The sequence below is a fragment of the Notolepis coatsorum genome (assembly GCF_963971535.1).
Source record: "Notolepis coatsorum genome assembly, chromosome: 8".
Lineage (NCBI taxonomy): Eukaryota > Metazoa > Chordata > Actinopteri > Aulopiformes > Paralepididae > Notolepis > Notolepis coatsorum.
This window is the reverse complement of record NC_140172.1, coordinates 137676897-137695661: the sequence shown is the minus strand read 5'-3', so window position 1 is coordinate 137695661 and position 18765 is coordinate 137676897.

Below are 18765 nucleotides of genomic sequence, written 5' to 3'. Positions count from 1 at the left end.
TGCATTACAATAGTCAAGCCGACTTGATACAAATGCATGAATAAGTTTCTCTGCATCCTTTTTATTTACGAAAGGTCTTACTTTCGCTATGTTTCTTAGGTGGAAGAATGACGTTTTCATGGCCTTATTTATATGAGACTTAAAGGTCAGGTCTGAGTCCAAGATGACACCTAGGCTTGTAACCTCAGTCTTTACATAGGATGACAGACTCCCCAGGTTTTTACAAAGCACTTCCCTTTTCGCTTTTGGGCCGATCAATAGGATTTCGGTCTTGCTTTCGTTTAATTTTAGGAAGTTATTGTTCATCCACTTGTTTATTGCTAACAGACAATTTGTAATGGACTGTATGGCTGTAGTGTTATTTGGTTCTGCGGAGATATATAGTTGTGTATCATCAGCATAACTATGGAAGCATACATTGTGGTCTCGAATGATGTCCCCGAGGGGCAGCATATATAGTGAGAAGAGTAATGGACCAAGGCAGCTTCCTTGTGCGACTCCAAAATTGCTGTTATGTTCCTCGGATACATTGTCTCCAAGCTTAACATAGAACCTTCTTCCCTTAATGTATGTTATGAGCCAATTTAGTACATGATCGGAAAAGCCAACCAGTCTTTCTAGACGACTGATCAAGATATTATGGTCAATCGTATCGAACGCTGCACTAAGGTCCAATAGGACAAGAATTGAGACTTTGCCAGCATCGGAGTTTAGCCTGAGGTCGCTAACTATTTTGGTAAGGGCAGTTTCAGTGCTGTGATTTGTTCTGAAACCTGATTGTAGTTCATCCATGATGTTATTATCTTTGAGAAAGGAGTTTATTTGTACTGAGACTATCTTTTCTAATATCTTGCTGATAAATGGAAGGTTCGATATTGGCCTATAGCTTTTTAGTTCGTTTACATCTAAGTTTGTTTTCTTTAGTAGTGGTTTTACTACAGCTGTTTTAAATGCATCTGGAAAAGTGCCTGTTTGAAGAGACATATTTATGATTTCAAGGACATGATTTGAGACACTATCAAACACCCGCTTGAGAAATGCTGTTGGTATAGGATCGAGGCAGGAGGTGGCTGAATTACACTCAGAGACAATCTTACAGAGGTCAGGTAATGTAATACATGTGAATTCCCCCATAGTTATCTCGGGTGGGGTTTCACTCATAGCCAGATCCATATCAGCGGTAATGCTTGCTCTAATCAATGATATTTTTTCATTAAAGAAAACTGCGAACTCTTCACATTTTGTGGCTGATTGCTGCGGTATATGGGGGGGTGGTATGTTAATCAGCCGGTCAATGGTGGAAAAAAGTACCCTCGAGTTACCCATATTTTCTGAGATCATTTTGGAAAAATATTCCTTTCTCGCAAGTTGTATTGCCTTATTGTATGCGCCCATGGCGTCTTTGTATAAATTAAAGTGAGCTGTGAGTTTGAGTTTCCTCCATTTTCGCTCGGCTATCCTACATTTTCTCTTGTTATCTTTAACATTGGTTTTATTTAGCCATGGAGAGATTCTATCAGTTTTTACCTTTTTAACCTTTAGAGGGGCAACAGTATCTAATACGGTTGACAAGGTGTTGTGGAAGTTTTGCACTTGCTGATTTAAGGAGGATTTACTGCATTGGTCGTATGATTTCATCATACTAGAGAATTTTGCTTCAGCTCTAGCGTCCAGAAGCCTTCTGTGAACTAGGAATTCGCTTCTGGTCTTATGTAATATTAGGCTTGTACCATAGAACACACAATAATGGTCAGAAATTGGAATTTGTTTTACTGATATATTCTCAATGTTTAGCCCTGTTGTTATTAGTAGGTCCAGAGTGTTGCCATGTTGGTGGGTGGCCTCGTGAACATGTTGCATCAGTCCAAAACTGTCCAGTAGGTTCAGAAACTCACAACCCCTGGGGTCATCCTTTTTGTTGATATGAATATTTAGATCTCCATTAAGAATGATTCTATCATACCTGGTAATGCAGATCGATATGAGTTCTGAAAATTCCTGTATGAAGAGTGGCGAGTACCTTGGTGGTCGATACAATGTCACACATATTACTGGCATTTCTGTTTTCAATACAATAGCAAGGTATTCAAATGATAAAAATGTTCCCAGGTCAATATCATTGCACACAAATTGAGTGGAGATGATTGCTGCTATTCCTCCTCCCCTCCCACTCTGTCTGTTTGATTGATAGAATTTAAAATTGGAAGGGCAGGTCTCAATCAGTGTTGCTACACCAGTGATATTGTCTAACCATGTCTCTACTAAAAACATACAATGTACACCATGTTTTACTATGAGTTCATTTATCAGAAATGATTTTTGTTTCAGCGCTCTAACGTTGAACAGTGCTAGTTTTAGCTGTACGGGTTCTGTAGTGGGGTGTGAGATAGTCTGTGGTTGAACACTGATATTGATAAGGTTAGATTTACATATGGGACGTGATAATGAGTAATTGATTAGTCTTTTGGTGATCAGAATCGGGATGACACTCAACGTGTTTTTTTGTAGTTTAGGCTGCTTCTGTATATAGTCTACAGAGCTAGATATGGTTGGTTGTCAGGCCAGTGATGCTATACTTTGTATGACGTTATGTATTAGCACATTTACCCCTGATATGTTTGGATGGATGCCATCGGGTCTGTAATGGTCTTTCCTGGACCAGAGCAGATCAAAGTTATTTATATAGCAAAGTCCTATAGTAGTACAGTGGGTCTGTAGCCATTTGTGCAACCAGAACAGACGGCTAAATCGCTCAGATCCACGACCCATGGATGGAATGGGGCCAGACACAATGCATATTTTACCCAGGCTTTCAATAGTGAGTATTAGTGATTCAAAGTCAGATTGGAGTTTAACGGATTGTCTAGCCATTACGTCATTTGCTCCGATATGAATAATAACGGTGTGGGCGGACGGATATCTCTCGATGATTTCGGGAGTACACTCCAGTAAGTCAGTTACTTTTAAACCGGAAAAACAATACGTAATGCCGTGTGGTATTTGCAAAAACCTGGTGATGGAATCTCCGATGAGTAGGATCTCTGGCTGTTCCTGGATACATTCCCCGTCGTAGATGGCCAGGTTTCTATGGTGAAAAGCCGCAGGAGTAGCGTCGGCATTGCTGGCGGAGTTAGACGGCTGGTCGGGCAGCAGCGCCGTGAGGAGGGGCTCATTCACAGCGGCATTTCCATCGATGACACTCGCCGTTTGAGTGATCATCCTGGTATGTGCTGCAGAGCACCGCAGACGAGGGCGTTTAAACTTTGGGGAGTCGGACCCATCGCGTGAGTCTGGGGAGCTTGGCGATGCGAGAGCAAACAGGGCAGAGCGCTTTCTGCTCCGGGGCGCAGATATACTTCCATGGTTGAGTTGTGAGCTGGAGAGGGCCGTCGTCCTGGTAGCTTCGCTTGGAGCCTGGCTAGTAGCTAGGCTAGTAGCTATCCTCGGATAGTCTTTGAGCAAAGCTACACTACTAGCAGCAGGAGACGGAAACGAAGGAGAGCCAAGGATGCTGGAATCACTATAAAGAGGATTGAATCGGTTTGATAGTTGAGGTGAATCAACGGGATCATAGAGAGGAAGGGAGAGCTTCCGTCGGCCCCTCACCACTGTCGCCCAGGAGGGACTGCTGGTGCAGCCTGCGTCCGCTTGTTCCATGCTAGCCAGCTTGGACATTAGCTCCGTTTGACGCTTGAGAAGATCCACTACTAGTATCTCGATGTTCTTCAGTTCCGTTCGCATCTCTGCGACATCTGATGTTGGAGCCATTTCCTCGGGGGAGCTCAGCACTGTGAGTACTGTAGCGTGTAGCTGTAGCTATGGCAACAACAAGCGCCGATAGCTTTAGGTCACGTCCAGTAAGAAGTCACATAAAACCAATAAATCCAACAGTATAAACGATAAGAGCAAAAGTCACAGTGATCAGTTAAGATCACTGGTTAAAAGATGGTAAAAAGAAAGAAAACAGTCTAAAGTTTGAAAGTTTGGGAGGTCCGCAAAAACACGTCCGTTCAGTAGTAAGTAACCGGAGTGTAGTGGATCCAACCAACTAACACACAGGAATGCAGGAGGAGGAGTAAATTGTTATTAAATAGGGGAGTACAACAGGAATGTTGTACCAGACACCAGTGTTTACAACAGGACTGTCCTACCAGACACCAGTGTTTACAACAGAAATGTCCTACCAGACACCAGTGTTTATAACAGGATTGTCGTACCAGACACCAGTGTTTACAACAGGACTGTCCTACCAGACACCAGTGTTTACAACAGGAATGTCCTACCAGACACCAGTGTTTACAACAGGACTGTCCTACCAGACATCAGTGTTTACAACAGGGAAGGTAGCTGTAAAAACGTTTGGCAATAGAGAGAGATAGATATAGTAACAGACATTTATTTACATTAACCTGTTTGAGATTACCCACGACTAACACTTGATTAGCACTATTACTCAGTAGTACTAATTCATATATTTTATGCCCAGTTTAATCACCTATACATTGTATATTACTATTACACTTTACTGTTACATTTGCACTCTGGTTAGATGCAGAACCTATTTTTGTTGTACTGTACTTGTGCTGTATGATGACAATAAAGTATAATCTAATCTAATATATTATAAAAAAAATATTGCTGTTACTGTTTACAAACCAGGTAATCAGAATCTTTAACCTTCTGTGAATTGTCGCAGTGAAAGGGTTAACCGTTTGGTAGTGCGGCAGTGAAAGGGTTAATTGATTACACTTTGAAAGTACACAATCCAAAGGAAATTAATCCTTTTTTTATTGACCATGCATCAAATGTGACATTATGATACATTATGAAGAAAAGGAAAATAACAAGTATACTGAATGAATGAATGAATGAATGAATGAATGAATGGTTTTATTTCTGTCCTTTTTTTTTTTTTTTTTTACAAAGCATAAAACTTCCAAAAAAACGAAAAAAATTAAATGACACGATTTACACAAAAGAAATAAAGAAAATACAAAAAAGAAACATAATTCAGTATATCATTTAGCAAAGGTTACAAACGTTTCATAGTTTTATGTACAAAACGTATACACATTTATTTATGTTTTTTTTGACAAATAAAAATAAAACTTGAACTTGAACTTGATCACCTGACCACATCTTCCACAACGACTTCCCCATGTACACCCCCCCCCCCCCAAAAGGAAATACCATGATATTATTTAAGCACAAAATTGGTACCATGGCAACATACGACTTTTACCATGGCAGTATCATGGCATAAAATCCAGAACACCTGGGTTGTCAGTTGTAAAATATAATGTATACATTGACTTTTACGGTAACTCTTAAAGGGGAACTATCTTATAAATGGCCTTTTTGAGTGTTTAGCATTGTTTCCTAGCTATGTGAACTTATATTAATATGATCTATGTCTCAAAATTCTCATATTGGCGCATTCTTCCAATTCTCCTCTCACAATATTCACCCTCACTGAACTGAGTCATTTGAAAATGTGCCCTATATGTGATGTCAGAGAGACACCGCTGCATGTTAATGTTCAGGCGAAGACGACGCTGCGCAGTGGTTTAGGTGGCCAGGCTCAAAACGGCTCGAGATCTTGAGGTAGAAAAATGCTGTTTTTGAGGACTTGATTAGAAATACAAAACAATGAATAAAAAAATATATATATATTACATTAAAGTGTTCCATAGACTCACAGGAATTGTGTAAAAGTGCCCAAATAGTGAAAGAAATAGTAAAATAGTTCCCCTTTAAATTACCATCAAACTACCATTATCCTTTTTGTAAGGGTGGATTGTCCTGTGGAGTGTTGGCAAATATCTGTTGAAATATTATATGATGGACAATATGCAAGTAATGTCATATTTTGCAGTCAGTAGCCTCACAAGCAGTAACAACAAAGAAACCACATGCAGTGTGAAAGGGCCTCTTGAAGGCAAGACTGAAATTAAATTAAATAGATGAATGTAATTTTAATGACATGTAAAAAGTATCAGTTCGAAACAACCGACTCCTCGGAAAAAGTACAACTTTCCATAACAACATAGTCTGTCAACGCCATCCGGAAGTGCCTTGCATTTCCCACGCTGATGACGTTTGTGTTTACGTCGGAAGAAAGGATGAATGTAGTTAACCAGAGACAGACGTTCTTCTTATAATTATATGGTGACAGCGGAGATTAGGCTGTTTAATTGTTATATATTTCAGAGATTCAAGGCTATTTATCTGTGGTATAAATTAGGGCTTCAAATGGGGACTCGCCTGTCGTGGGCTTCAAATGGGGACTCGCCTGTCGTGAGGTGTGCACCAGTGCTTACTTGACTAAGTCATGTTAAAAGGGCTAACAAAAACAAAACAAACATTATGACGTGCCAATGGTTACTCCTGCAAATAGTTTTGACATCCAGACAGGGGGTGTTTGCACTAAAGTATGCCTTTAGATTAATGTTATTCTGTGGAAGTGAGTGGGAAGCTGATGTAAACAAGACAAACGTCTTTCTCTGGTCTGCATCCCCTTAACAATTGTGTGTATTGAGCCGTACTGTATTGTACCCATTCTGCAATTTTCATTCATTCATTCAAGCCTAATAATTAAATTGCCTGCTTGTCACATCAGAGACAGTCCATAATGAGGACAGAGCTCTGGGAGTTTTGAATGGGGAAATCTGTAACACTGAAGATGGCAGCAACTAAAGTAGCTACAAAAAAAGTTATGTGATTTTATGTTGAGTAAAATTACAATTTACTACATTTTAGGTGAAATGTGAGTTTTAAAGGTGTTTAAAATTAAAGGACCACTTCGCAGATTTTCAACCATATCTCTATCCGAATTAGGGATTAACCTCTTTTCGTTGTACTGTACTTGTGCTCAGACCAGGCTGCAGAAACAAATTAGTGGGGGGGCATAACATTTTCTCGGGGGGGCACAATGGTTTTTCAACACAGGTTCCCTTTTATACGTTTCAGCTGGGACAACGGCGCTGTGGCTTGCTTGGCGCTGCCCACGGTGCTGAACTAAACAGCAGAGAGGCAATTGAAAAATCTAATTTCTCTCTATCTTAAGAACATTCACTTATACAAAAACAGACTGAACGGATATATATAACAGACCTGCTGGGGCAGCAGACTGAGAGCAGGGGACACAAACAGGCTGGATAAGATGGTCAGGAAGGCCAGTAGCGTGGTTGGGGTGGAGCTGGACTCTAGCAAGGGTGGCGGAGAGGAGGAACCTTGCTAAGCTCCAGGCCATCAGGGAAAACCCCTCCCACCCACTATACACAGACTTGGCGGCCAGGAGGAGCATGTTCAGTGCTAGGCTCACACTACCTAAATGCAGCACTGAACGGCACAGGAAGTCCTTCATTCCGACAGCCATCAGACTATACAATGCATCACTGTGCCTCACTGCATCACTGAGCACAGAGTGACAGTTACCATCTTCCTGGACTCTTACTTCTTCAACAGCACTGTGCAATATTACACCTACTGTAGACTTCAGTATATTTTTACTGTATTTATTTACTGTATCTTTTATTCTATTTTTATTCTATTTAATTTTATTCGATTCTTAGGCCATTTGTTTTGTTATTCTTATTCGTGACTTGTTCTGTCTAAATGTTTAATGTTGAGTGATTTGCAGTGTCAAATTTCCCTCAGGATAATACATTTCTATTCTATTCTATTCTATATCTTTGAAAAGTCTCCATTTATTCAACACGTCTGAATTCACTGACAAACTGAACTGAACTGACAAAAATAAGGTGCATAAAAAAGCAAACAAAATTCCTCCACAGGCTACTCACCATCATTAGTAGAGCGGCAAGCAGCGTTTGGGGACAGAGTGAAATCTTCTTAAAACACTGCCCCTCCACTCATTCCTGAACTTTTTTAAGTCCTTCTCAAATGCCAACTGAATTAAATTGGCCTTGCGTCGATGAGTGCCGTGCTAGCTTCAGTAATGTTGTTGTTGACATCAGTGCCCACTAGGGCTGTCCCCGACTAAGGATTTGGATAGTCGACTTTAATTGACAAAAAAAAAAAAGGGTGGGCACAGCTGCCTCAGGCCCTGTCCACACGAGGGTTTGGATTTAATATGACCGAAGTTTAAAAAAATTAAACTCCGTCCACACGGTGAACACAGGTAAACAACCGTGTATAACTGCGTACTCACGGCAGAGCTGGGAACCCAGTAACCGATACATTTAGTACAATGCCAAAACAGTAGGCGGCAATGTTGTTCAGACATGAAGGCCATTTCAACCAATCAGAAAAGGCTGTACGCTCACTAAACTTCCTGTTGGGTCGCGATCTGCCATTAATTCACTGAAGAAGAAGAAGTAAACTTCCTGTTTAGAAGCACAGCTGGACTGGATCATTTTGCCAACGGAACATATTATTTTCAGCAAAGAAAGAAACTGCAATAAACAAACGGATACATTCACTGTGTTCTGCCTCTCATTTTGTTGATGAAACAAAACCATCAGCAACACAATTTACCACCAAGAGCGGATAGTTTAGTCTCACAAAAGACCGCCGGTGTTGTTAGCTACATGCTAATGTGAATGGCTATATCCATGTATAGTATATAGCTTAAATGCTAACGTAATGTGGTAACGTTACCGATATGAAATGGATGTAAACGTTATTTAACACATTGCAGAATGGGTACAATACAATACGGCTCAATACAAACAATTGTTAAGGGGATGCAGTCTGGACTGGGTTCCTTATAACAATAACTTGACAACACATGAGTTTAGTTTAGCTGCAGCTACATGTTTACTCTCAGCGTCAGGTCAGGAATGCGACAAGACATCAGTCGATCACAACACTCTTCAACACAGACGATACGTTTCGAACAAAAGTTTGTTACAATCATTTTCATATAACGCTACTTGGGACTGCTGTAAACACTGGTGTAGTTGGCTCTGCTATAATCTCTCTACCCCGCGGTCTGCCGTGAACATGGGAAATAATTGCGACAGCTCTGCTGTAAACACTGGGAATAACCTCGGTTGCTATGCCCACACGCAACTGCAAAACCGCACAACTTCACCCTGGCCACCGGTTTCAAAGACCGCGGTTGCAGTGTAGCAAATCCCCGGTTGTGTGTGGCCGAACAGTGCAACTGCGCACATACAATCATGGTTATATTAAAACCAGCGTTCGTGTGGACGGGGCCTCAGTGGGCTAATGCCCGCCCATGGCCGGGTCTGCTTGTGCTGTATGATACATTTGCATCGAATCGAATCTAAACATATAGTTAAAGATTAAATGTGTTTTAAGGAGGTTTTCTACTTCACCCCAAGACAAAATGTTTCTTTCTTTATTTGTAGAATATGCATGTACTCTCAGACCTACATATACCAATAATGCATCTCTCTACAGTCCTGCAAGTAAATCTTTCATACTTTTGGTAATGGTGATGTGTAATGACCACTTTTAAGGAGAAGAGCCAACCCAGGGACAGGGGTCACAAATTAGCCTTGGCTAGAAATCCTACATATAAATGGACTGCTTTATATAGTGCTTTTATCCAAAGCGCTTTAAATATAAAAAAGAAATTCGCTGTCGACTAAAAACACTTTTTCAATCAATATCGGAAATTAATGAAGACATTTTTTTATAATAATAACCTTCTTACTGTATTATACTATCTTGCACTCTTCCTAGTTCTTACTATACTAATACTGTGTGTTAGCTATACACTCATCACTGCAGCACCCATGTTTCAGCACTGTATGATGAACATTGTTACTCGGCTGAAAGAGTTGTACCCTTCCTGCTGACTTGTCGTACAGAACTTGTAAGTCGCTTTGGATAAAAGCGTCAGCTAAAGGACTAAATGTAAAACCCATGCCTCACATTCACCCATTCACTCACACCAAACACAGAGGCGAACATGCAAGGTGCCTACCTGCTCATCGGGATCAGTTAGGGGTTCTGTATCACACTAGCTCCCGCTCAGCATCTCATTGCATATATCTCGCTTCAGCATATATACACTGAATACATTTCAAAATGTACCTTTAAATGCCAGCATTCATCTGGCCACACCCCCATCCGCTTACCTATATAAGCAGGGGTGGTGCCACACACTCATCTCCTTCTCAAATTTCATCACAAGCAACGTGTTGCTCATATGCCCACTTGACGTGGAGAAAAATATTGGCTGGAAGAGCAATGTTTACGAGGAAAGGAAGAACAAGGAGATACGTTGACATTATATCTTTATTTTCTCTCTCACTATTTTCGAGAAAATACGGCGATATTGTCTTCGTCACTGGAGTGTCTGGAAGATGGTGATCATTCTAAAATCCTCCACCGGTTTTCGTATTGGGAGCACGCCGCTGCATGCCTCTCAACTGCAGTTCCTTGCTGTGTTGGTTGGGGTGAAACCTTTCAGGACACAGCTGAACTGTAGGACGCGCCGCTGTTGTGAGAAGCGGTGGGTTTCAGGTTGGTGGGTACTGTTTTGCTTGCGGCTCCACTTGTCTGTTAGTGCTATGGGGGCTAACTGACAATGTTTACGAACACCGGCCCCAGATTAAGGTCTTTTGTTCAGCCTCTTAGGCAGCAGCGGAAGACCTTGATCTGAAGCCCATTATAGTTTAACTAGTGGGCCACGACCATTAACACTGGTGATCCCTGTGTTTTCTGGACGAGTGGATATCTCTCTGTCACCGTGTTAGGCCCCATCTTTCATATCCAAATGAGAGTATTCCCTCACGAGGAGATATGGGCATAGATGTTCATTAGCGGAAGATCTGTGTTCCAAGTCAGCTACACAGGCCAGTTGGGTATTGTGCTGGCTCCGTCGGGTGTTGGTAAAATCACCGTTGTAAAACTGTGTTAACATCTTGTTTCTCTTTTCTCTTAAAAAGTGAGGAGGGTTTCAGAACGGCGGCCTGTCTGGGTGAGTGTTATATCATTGTGTACAAGTTCAGGTGATAGCTGCTTAGCTTACGTGCTAGTGGTGGCCTACTGTTAGCCAGTCAGCTGTTAGCTGCGGCGCTAGCCTGCTGTGATCACTAGGTGGCCTGCCTAGGTTAGGCTAGGAAATGTTAGCTTGCTGCTATCGCTGCTTAGCTTACGTGCTAGTGGTGGCCTACTGTTAGCTGCGGCGCTGGCCTGCTGTGATCACTAGGTTGCCTACCTGGCTAGGCTAGGAAACGTTAGCTTGCTGCTATCGGCCGAGGCCCAGCGCGGGGTGGCTCCGGCCCCTCGCGCGCCGCTGCGGTTCCCAACTCCCTTCTCCCTCACGGGGAGAGGCGGGGGGGGATTCAAAGCTCCCCTCTGGTCGCGTGCGCCGTTCGCTCGGCGTCTCACGGGCAGGGGCGGTAGCGACCGACGGTTGGAGCGGCCGTTAGCTTAATGCTACTCTGTTGAACGTGCTTTGATTATAACATGTTTTAAACACTCTTGACTACGACGTCATCTTTGACAGAGGATGTTCGTCGACCCTGCCCTGAGCCAGGACGGCAAGGACTGCATCAACAAAGGGGACCGTAGCGACGGGTTGGAGCGGCGACGCTGGCCGGGTCGGCAACACAGAACGGCTGTGTTTACTACGATGCCTTGAGACTGCACTTCGTTGATCTACGCTCCGGGTAGGCAAGGTTTGGCCAGACCTTGTACACTTCTTCTGGCTTTCCCTTCTAAATGTTTTGTAAATAACGATGTTTTTCAAAACGAGTGTTGCTGCACTACATTTAGGATACGACGCGAGTTATGTGTGAATTGTCTTGTCACTGGTATTTAGCTTCTCCATGCAAATCGGGTTGTTGTTACAGATGTGAAAATAATCTGGTTTGTTGTGTTGAGAAACATCATGTGTGTTTATATGTACCGTGTACTCACAACTAAGGGGGTTAACTAACCTATAAAGCTATGCTTAGTGACAAATGAGTAAAGAATGATTCTTTTCTCAGCCTGTAATGACAATGAACAGTGTGTTCACATATTAACAGGTTTTCCTGTTTTAACTGGCCGTATTAAGGGTAAAGTAGGAGGATTGTGTTTCCCCCCGGTTCCCTGGGGACTTCTTCATCCTCCTCTCAGACATGTTGTTGCACTACATTGTGTCACTGTGTGGTAGGGATGCGATGTAACCCTTAGCTTGATTGCTGAGGTTGTGCTAAAACTGCTGGAGAAACTTTATTTTCCTAAAAGAAAAGATTGTTTGGTCGCTTTCGTGTGTGCTTAGCAAGGCCTGTGGCCGATACTAATCGAGAATTATGTATTCTCTCATTATAAAAAACGGCGTTCCTCTGTAGAGTGTTTTTGCCATTTTTTGTAGGTGATGATGGGTTGTGTGTGTCATGTGACCTACAACTGGGTTGGACTGGCCACAGAAGCACATGTGTAAGTTTGGTACCGGGGCTCTTGGAGAGCCCTCTCTATTCTGTGTTTTTTCCTTAGTAAAAATCAGATAGCAGGTTAGCTCATGCGCTGTGTGAAGCTGTCAGACGCTTCATGGAGCTGACTATGACTGTGTCATACTCTCTTTTTGTCATTACATCGTATCATGGGTGTGGGGTCGTAAAGGGGTGAACTGGTAACCTTTCCTCCCCCTTTTTTCTGTTGGTCAGGGGTAAACCCACCTGTCCTTCAAGGTTCCTGTCACGTTGCGGTTCGGCACGTTACAGGGTGAGGGGGGGGGGGGGGGGGGGGGGAAGGAGTTTCCTGGTCCCACGGCCTGGAATATTGGGCGTGTGCACCGCAGAAATTCCCCCGCCATAGAGTACGTCACCGTGCGCGTCTCTGTTGGTAGGACTTCCGTGTGCTGTTCAGGTTAAGTCAAGTCAAGTCAAGTCAAGAGTTTTATTTGTCACGGCATACGAGTATACAATGAAATGCGGGTGGTCTTTCCCGCAACGATGTGCAATACAGTGGGTACAACATATAATAGAATCCAATACAAAAACATTGTGCAATAACAGGTAACAGGTAACATGGTGTGACATCAAAATCGGTATCTGTACATAGTTATTTACAGAGCATATAGGACATGCTAGGTAGCTTTGGTAGTGCAATACACTGTTACTGTTGCTAATACTGATTTAAAGTGGCCTTTCCTTTTGGCAATAAGTGTGAGTGTGTGCGCATGAGTGTGTGCCCGCTCATGTTGAAGTGGCTGCTAGTGTGTGAGCGTGCACAGCGTGCGTGTCGTGTGTGTGCTCGTGTGTGCTTATGTGTGGATAGTTCAGTGTTCTGTGGTACTCAATGTTCATTATTCTGCAGGCTCTGGATTTGCACCTCTTGTTGTATAAAACCTGCAGGGGAGGTAGTGCAATACCCGTGGTACGCTCGGCTGAGCGCACCACTCTCTGTAGGGCCTTCTTGTCCTGTGCCGTGCTGTTTCCATACCAGGCAGTGATGTTTCCGGTCAGGATGCTCTCTACAGCTCCTGAGTAGAAGGACTGGAGTATCTTACTATCTCCCCCCATGTGATGGATCTGTTTCGGGGGGTGGTCAGGGCTCCTCCTCACCAAGCTCCTATTCGGGCCTTCTGTGAGTTGGGACTCCTTCCGTGAGGAGGGAGCCTCCTTCAGAGTACAGAGCCTCCTCCTCAGATTGTCAAGGTGAGTGGACCCTCTAGAACAGTGGTGCCCAACCAGTCGATCGCGATCGACAGGTAGATTGCGGGCTGATTTCAAGTAGATCTTGATTAATAAAATTTGATTATTAAAAAAAAAAAAAATTTTTTTTTTTTTTTTTGCTAAATCAACTCTTCTTCTCCTTGTTAACTACAACAAGCAATGCTGTTTGTTATTTAAGATGAGGTCGGACTCGGCACTGACAGATTTGTGTTCATTATGCTGCTTTTATAAAGCCTCAAATGACGGCTTACAATATACAATTTTGGCTGGTAGCTCTCGGGCTAGGTGGTAAATAAAAAAGTAGATCTTGGTTCAAAAAAGGTTGGCCACCCCTGCTCTAGAAGGAGTCCTACTCTATTGTGTATGTATTCGATTCAATTCGATTATTGAGTGTGTATGGGTTCAGTGCCTCCTCCCCGGAGAGCCCTAAAACCAAATTTTTTACATGGCTCAGGGTGCAATATATTCTTTTCAATCTGTACAGCTCGCGTGGGAAGTCTCTCTGGGGATTCCCGTCTCCTTCCTATGGGAGGGTGGTGGGATGTAAAAATGTGAACAATTTTTACCCCCGGCTGTGTAGACTGGGATACATACTGTTGGTGCTTCCTTCTTTTCTACTAAAAAGAGTTGGAGTTAGGAAGTATCACACCCCTCTTGTCGTTCCCCTGGGCGCCTTGGGGATTCAATGACAGGTCTAAATAGCCTGTTCATTGATGTGGGTGTGTCCCGACGCACGTATAGTGCTAGCTCGGGGTGTTCTGTAAACAGGCGACTGACTGGCACGCCTTGGTTGCTTGAGGTTAAAACGGCATTTTTATAAAGCAACTGGGATGGAGGTTTTTCCTCTTCCGACGACCAAATCCGACGACCTGGTTTGGTTATTGACGGATTCTCGTTCATATCTGGGGGATGATGACGGAATGGATCTGAACATATGTAGAGAGGTCTCACGCCCTGGGGGTGGGCCACCGGGCGCGGTTCGCCCGAACGTCTGGGTGGCGCCTTCTTTTCATGTTTAAGATCAACACGCATATCTGCCCCTTCTCCTGGAGTAGGCATGTCGGCGTGGTTAGGGCACGGGACTGGTTCTGGTCACGCTGGTCCGGATCAGTTGAACCCGTTGTCCGCCGGGGATGCAGATCTGCTGTTCTGGTACCCTGAGGGACTTGGGCTTTTTTCAGGGGGAAAAATGCCAGGTCGGTCCGGGTGTCACAGGGTTAAGCACTATGGAGACCCTGGTTGGGTACGTTTTTTACTCAGCACTGTCGTAATGGCTTACGGCCATGCCAACCTGTACACGCTCGATCTCGTCAGATCTCGGCCGCTACGCAGGTTGGTCCTGGTTAGTACTTGGTTGGGAGACCGCCTGGGAATACCAAGTACGGTGTGCTTGGGGTTGGTTCTCCATTCTTTTTCGCTCCTCTCTCACGCATGGCGAAGAGGGGCCTGTTGGGGTGGTCTTTGACCTCCTCGGGTGACCCTGTGCTTCCCGTATCGCCGGGCCCGGTCCGAAGTAATGTTTCGTCGACCCGTAGGCCTGGGTTAACCCTTTTTTGAAAAACTGAAACACTTGTACTGCGGTATAGCCGGTGTATACCCGCAGGTGTGTTTTGGAGTTTTTTCTTGAGGGGTTATAGGAACAACCACCGCATTGGGTAACACCAAGGTGGTTGATTCCCTGGTGTGTTGGAGCAGTGTCAACTCCCGGGTTCACCGTTTGAGGGTGCCCCTGCACGTTCATGACGTCTGCTAATCGTGTCAGCCTTCTCTGCCTCAACCCCTCTGGGTGGGTTTTTTTTAAATGGAGGCTTGGTCATGCAACACCGCCAGCTTCCGCCCCTTCCGCCGGGGCGGCTGTGTTCAGCTGTCCCCTCTGGCGCCTGTCTCGTCCGCAGTCTCCAGGCTAGGGTTAATAGCCTGTTGCCTGGTTTTTCCCCGGTGCGCTGCCTGCTTCCGTTGGTTAACCTTTTTTGTGTGCTTACGGCCATGCTGACTGCCTGTTCTGCAGGGTCAGTGTGCCAGGCGGTGTACTATTGGGGGGACAGGGCCCGCTCGGCTGAGGGGCCTTTGTCCGAATACGCTGGCGATGTGGGGGGCGGGGTCACTAAGTGCCCACCTGGTGGGGTCTTGATGCTGGCATCATGGACTTCTCCGGGCCCCCGTTCCAGGGGGTCCAGTCCCTTTGGTGGGTCTGGGTCTTCCTTCGCGCTCCGCTGCTACGGCCTTGCCACAGGGTTGGGTTTGCCCTTGACCCCGTGATTCTGGGGGCAGTAACGAGGTTGTTCCCTCCGTTCGTTCCCGGGTGGCATGCGGGTTGTGCGTGTGTGTAGTCGTGGGGTCAAGCCACGGTCTGCTCACCCTGTGCGTTGAGTTGCTTGAGTGCCTCTTCGCACAGTTGGGTCCGTCGCCCTCCCGTGAAGGCAATAGGGGGGGTGCCCTCCATTAGGGGGGGTCGGGGGGGCTCGGTCCTCCCTGATCTGATGGTTGTGGGGGGCCTCAGCGGGGTACATTTGTCGAGCTTCTAGCTCCCGCTCAGCTCCTATTATGCAATGAGATGCTGAGCGGGAGCTAGTGTGATACAGAACGTTAGGTTATGACTATAACCAAGTTCTGTTAACACTAGTGGACGCTCAGCATCTAGGCGCCGCTGCGGCCCTTGATTTTTCATTGTGGTGAAATTTGTTGGGAAGGAGATGAGTGTGTGGCACCACCCCTGCTTATATAGGTAAGCGGATGGGGGTGTGGCCAGATGAATTCTGGCATTTAAAGGTACATTTTGAAATGTATTCAGTGTATATATGCTGAAGCGAGATATATGCAATGAGATGCTGAGCGTCCACTAGTGTTAACAGAACTTGGTTATAGTCATAACCTAACGTTAAGTGTCTTGCTCAAGGAGACTTCGACATGCTGCCGGAATTACCAGACGACAGCTCTATCTCCTGACCCACTGTTGCCCCCATGCAATGCAACTATCTTGTTATTGTAACTCGCTACAAGGTTTTCTTTTGCATTGTCCCTGACAAATAAACAAATAAATAATTACAATTGTGGATTTAGAGTTAATGGACAACATGGCGTTCCGACGGATTATGGGTGCAATGCACCTTTAAATGATCAACCTATTTTATTGAGTAAAAATACTGCATGGTAAACCTCAGCTTCATATCGCACATGTGTGTGTGTGTCTGCTGTGTGTGTGTGTCTCTGTGTGTGTGTGTGTCTGTGTGTGTGTGTGTGTGTGTGTGTGTGTGTGTCTGCTGTGTGTCTGCTGTGTTCAGCAGGTCTGAGTCTTAACCAGCAGGATTACCAGTGTCTCTCTGAAGGACACGTTACTTAATCACCCCGATGACTGCGCTGCATATAATCCTATTCCAGCCACTGACGGAGACAAAGGAGAGAGAGAGGACACAAGGGGGAAGAGTAACGTGTCGGATGTATACTTCAAGTATATTTTCTGAAAGTGTACTTTGTATACGTTTGTATACTTTTTACGTATTCAGAAAGTTGACTAAAGTCATGTTAAATTGAAACCACTGAAGTTGTAGTTAGTGTGTTAAAAGTTGTACTTAAGATGTGCTTAGATATATTGAAATGTATACTTTTGATGTATGTTACTTTTGCTTACCAACATACAGTAGTACATGTTAATACTTTATACTGAAGTACAACTTCAGAGAGTAATCCTTTTTGTCTTTTCTGTTAAGTGTACTTACTGTACTGTAGATTACACTGACGGCATACTAATGACTAAACATTAGTCATTAGTCACTAAACATACTCTCAGAAAAGTACACTACAATATACTTCCAACACACATATACTAAAAATTACACAATTCTGACTTGAGCTTTGACTTTATTTACATCATTTATAAATAAACTGCAAAACTACATGATTGTATTAATCCCTTTCAAGTGTACGAACTCACACGTGAGATTAGACTCTTATGATGGCGTCACAACAGATACTGAAAAAAACACAAACATTGTAGAACAGACTACATTTGATCTCCTCTTAGTTGTTGATATTAGCAAACGCGGCAAACAGGAAATCAACTGTAAATCCAGCTGTTTCCAAGCAACGCGAGTTAGAAGATTATCTGAAAACATTTCATTAAAGGTGCTGTAAGGTAAAGTTAAATAGCTCTACACTCTGACAGTCATCTCTGGTATAGATCGTCTGGTCAGTAACACAGTCCTGTCTCTCAGTCCCTCCTCTCTGCAGTAAACACAAAAAACTATATCTGGTATCCCCTCCAACTTTATCCAATCAGGAGAGAGAACCCTAGATATTCTACTTTTTTTTTTTTTTTTATCCACCTTTTCTCCCATTTTCTATATTTTCTCCCATCCCAATTTCGTATCATCCAATTCAACCCTCCCCTGTCACGGACGCTGTTTCTTGCCTCCCACAAGCCGGCTGCAATGTGGACTAAGTCATACATAGCACAAGTCCCCTCCGGTACTTGAGGTAACAGCAGTCGCATCTTTTCACCTGCGCAGCTCGATCTCTCAGTGGCGAGGAGTAACGCGTGGGAGGCTCACGCTGCCCCCGACACTTCCTGATTCTACTGCGCAGGCGCACCAACCGACCTGTAGGAGTCGCTGTCCACAACGCCCGATCCCCACCCATCAGTTTCCCACCCCCTAATACGGCCAATGTGTATTAGTATGAACGACCAGCTAAACTGAAAGCAATGTCCCAGCGTCTCCGCATTCGTGGCGAGTGCCTTGCCCACTACGCCACGTAGCCGCCCGAGATATTCTACTTGTTTAACTAGTTTGTATTTCTTATTTTTGTCAGACCATTTGTGCAGTGTGGAGTTCTCTCCTGATTGGATAAAGTGGGAGCAGGATACCAGGAAATGCATTTTACTTTTTACTGCAGAGTGGAGGGACTGAGAGACCCATGTTACTGACCAGACACTCTATATCAGTGATGGCTGTTTACTGCAGAGCAGGAGGGACTGGGAGACCCATGTTACTGACCAGACACTCTATATCAGTGATGGCTGTTTACTGCAGAGTGGAGGGACTGAGAGACCCATGTTACTGACCAGACACTTGAAGTGTCTTTTCTTCATTTATGTATCTCTATCTAAGTTCATTGATCGTATAGTGTTCTATTTCACCCTTTCCTCTGCATGTTTTTAGGTATT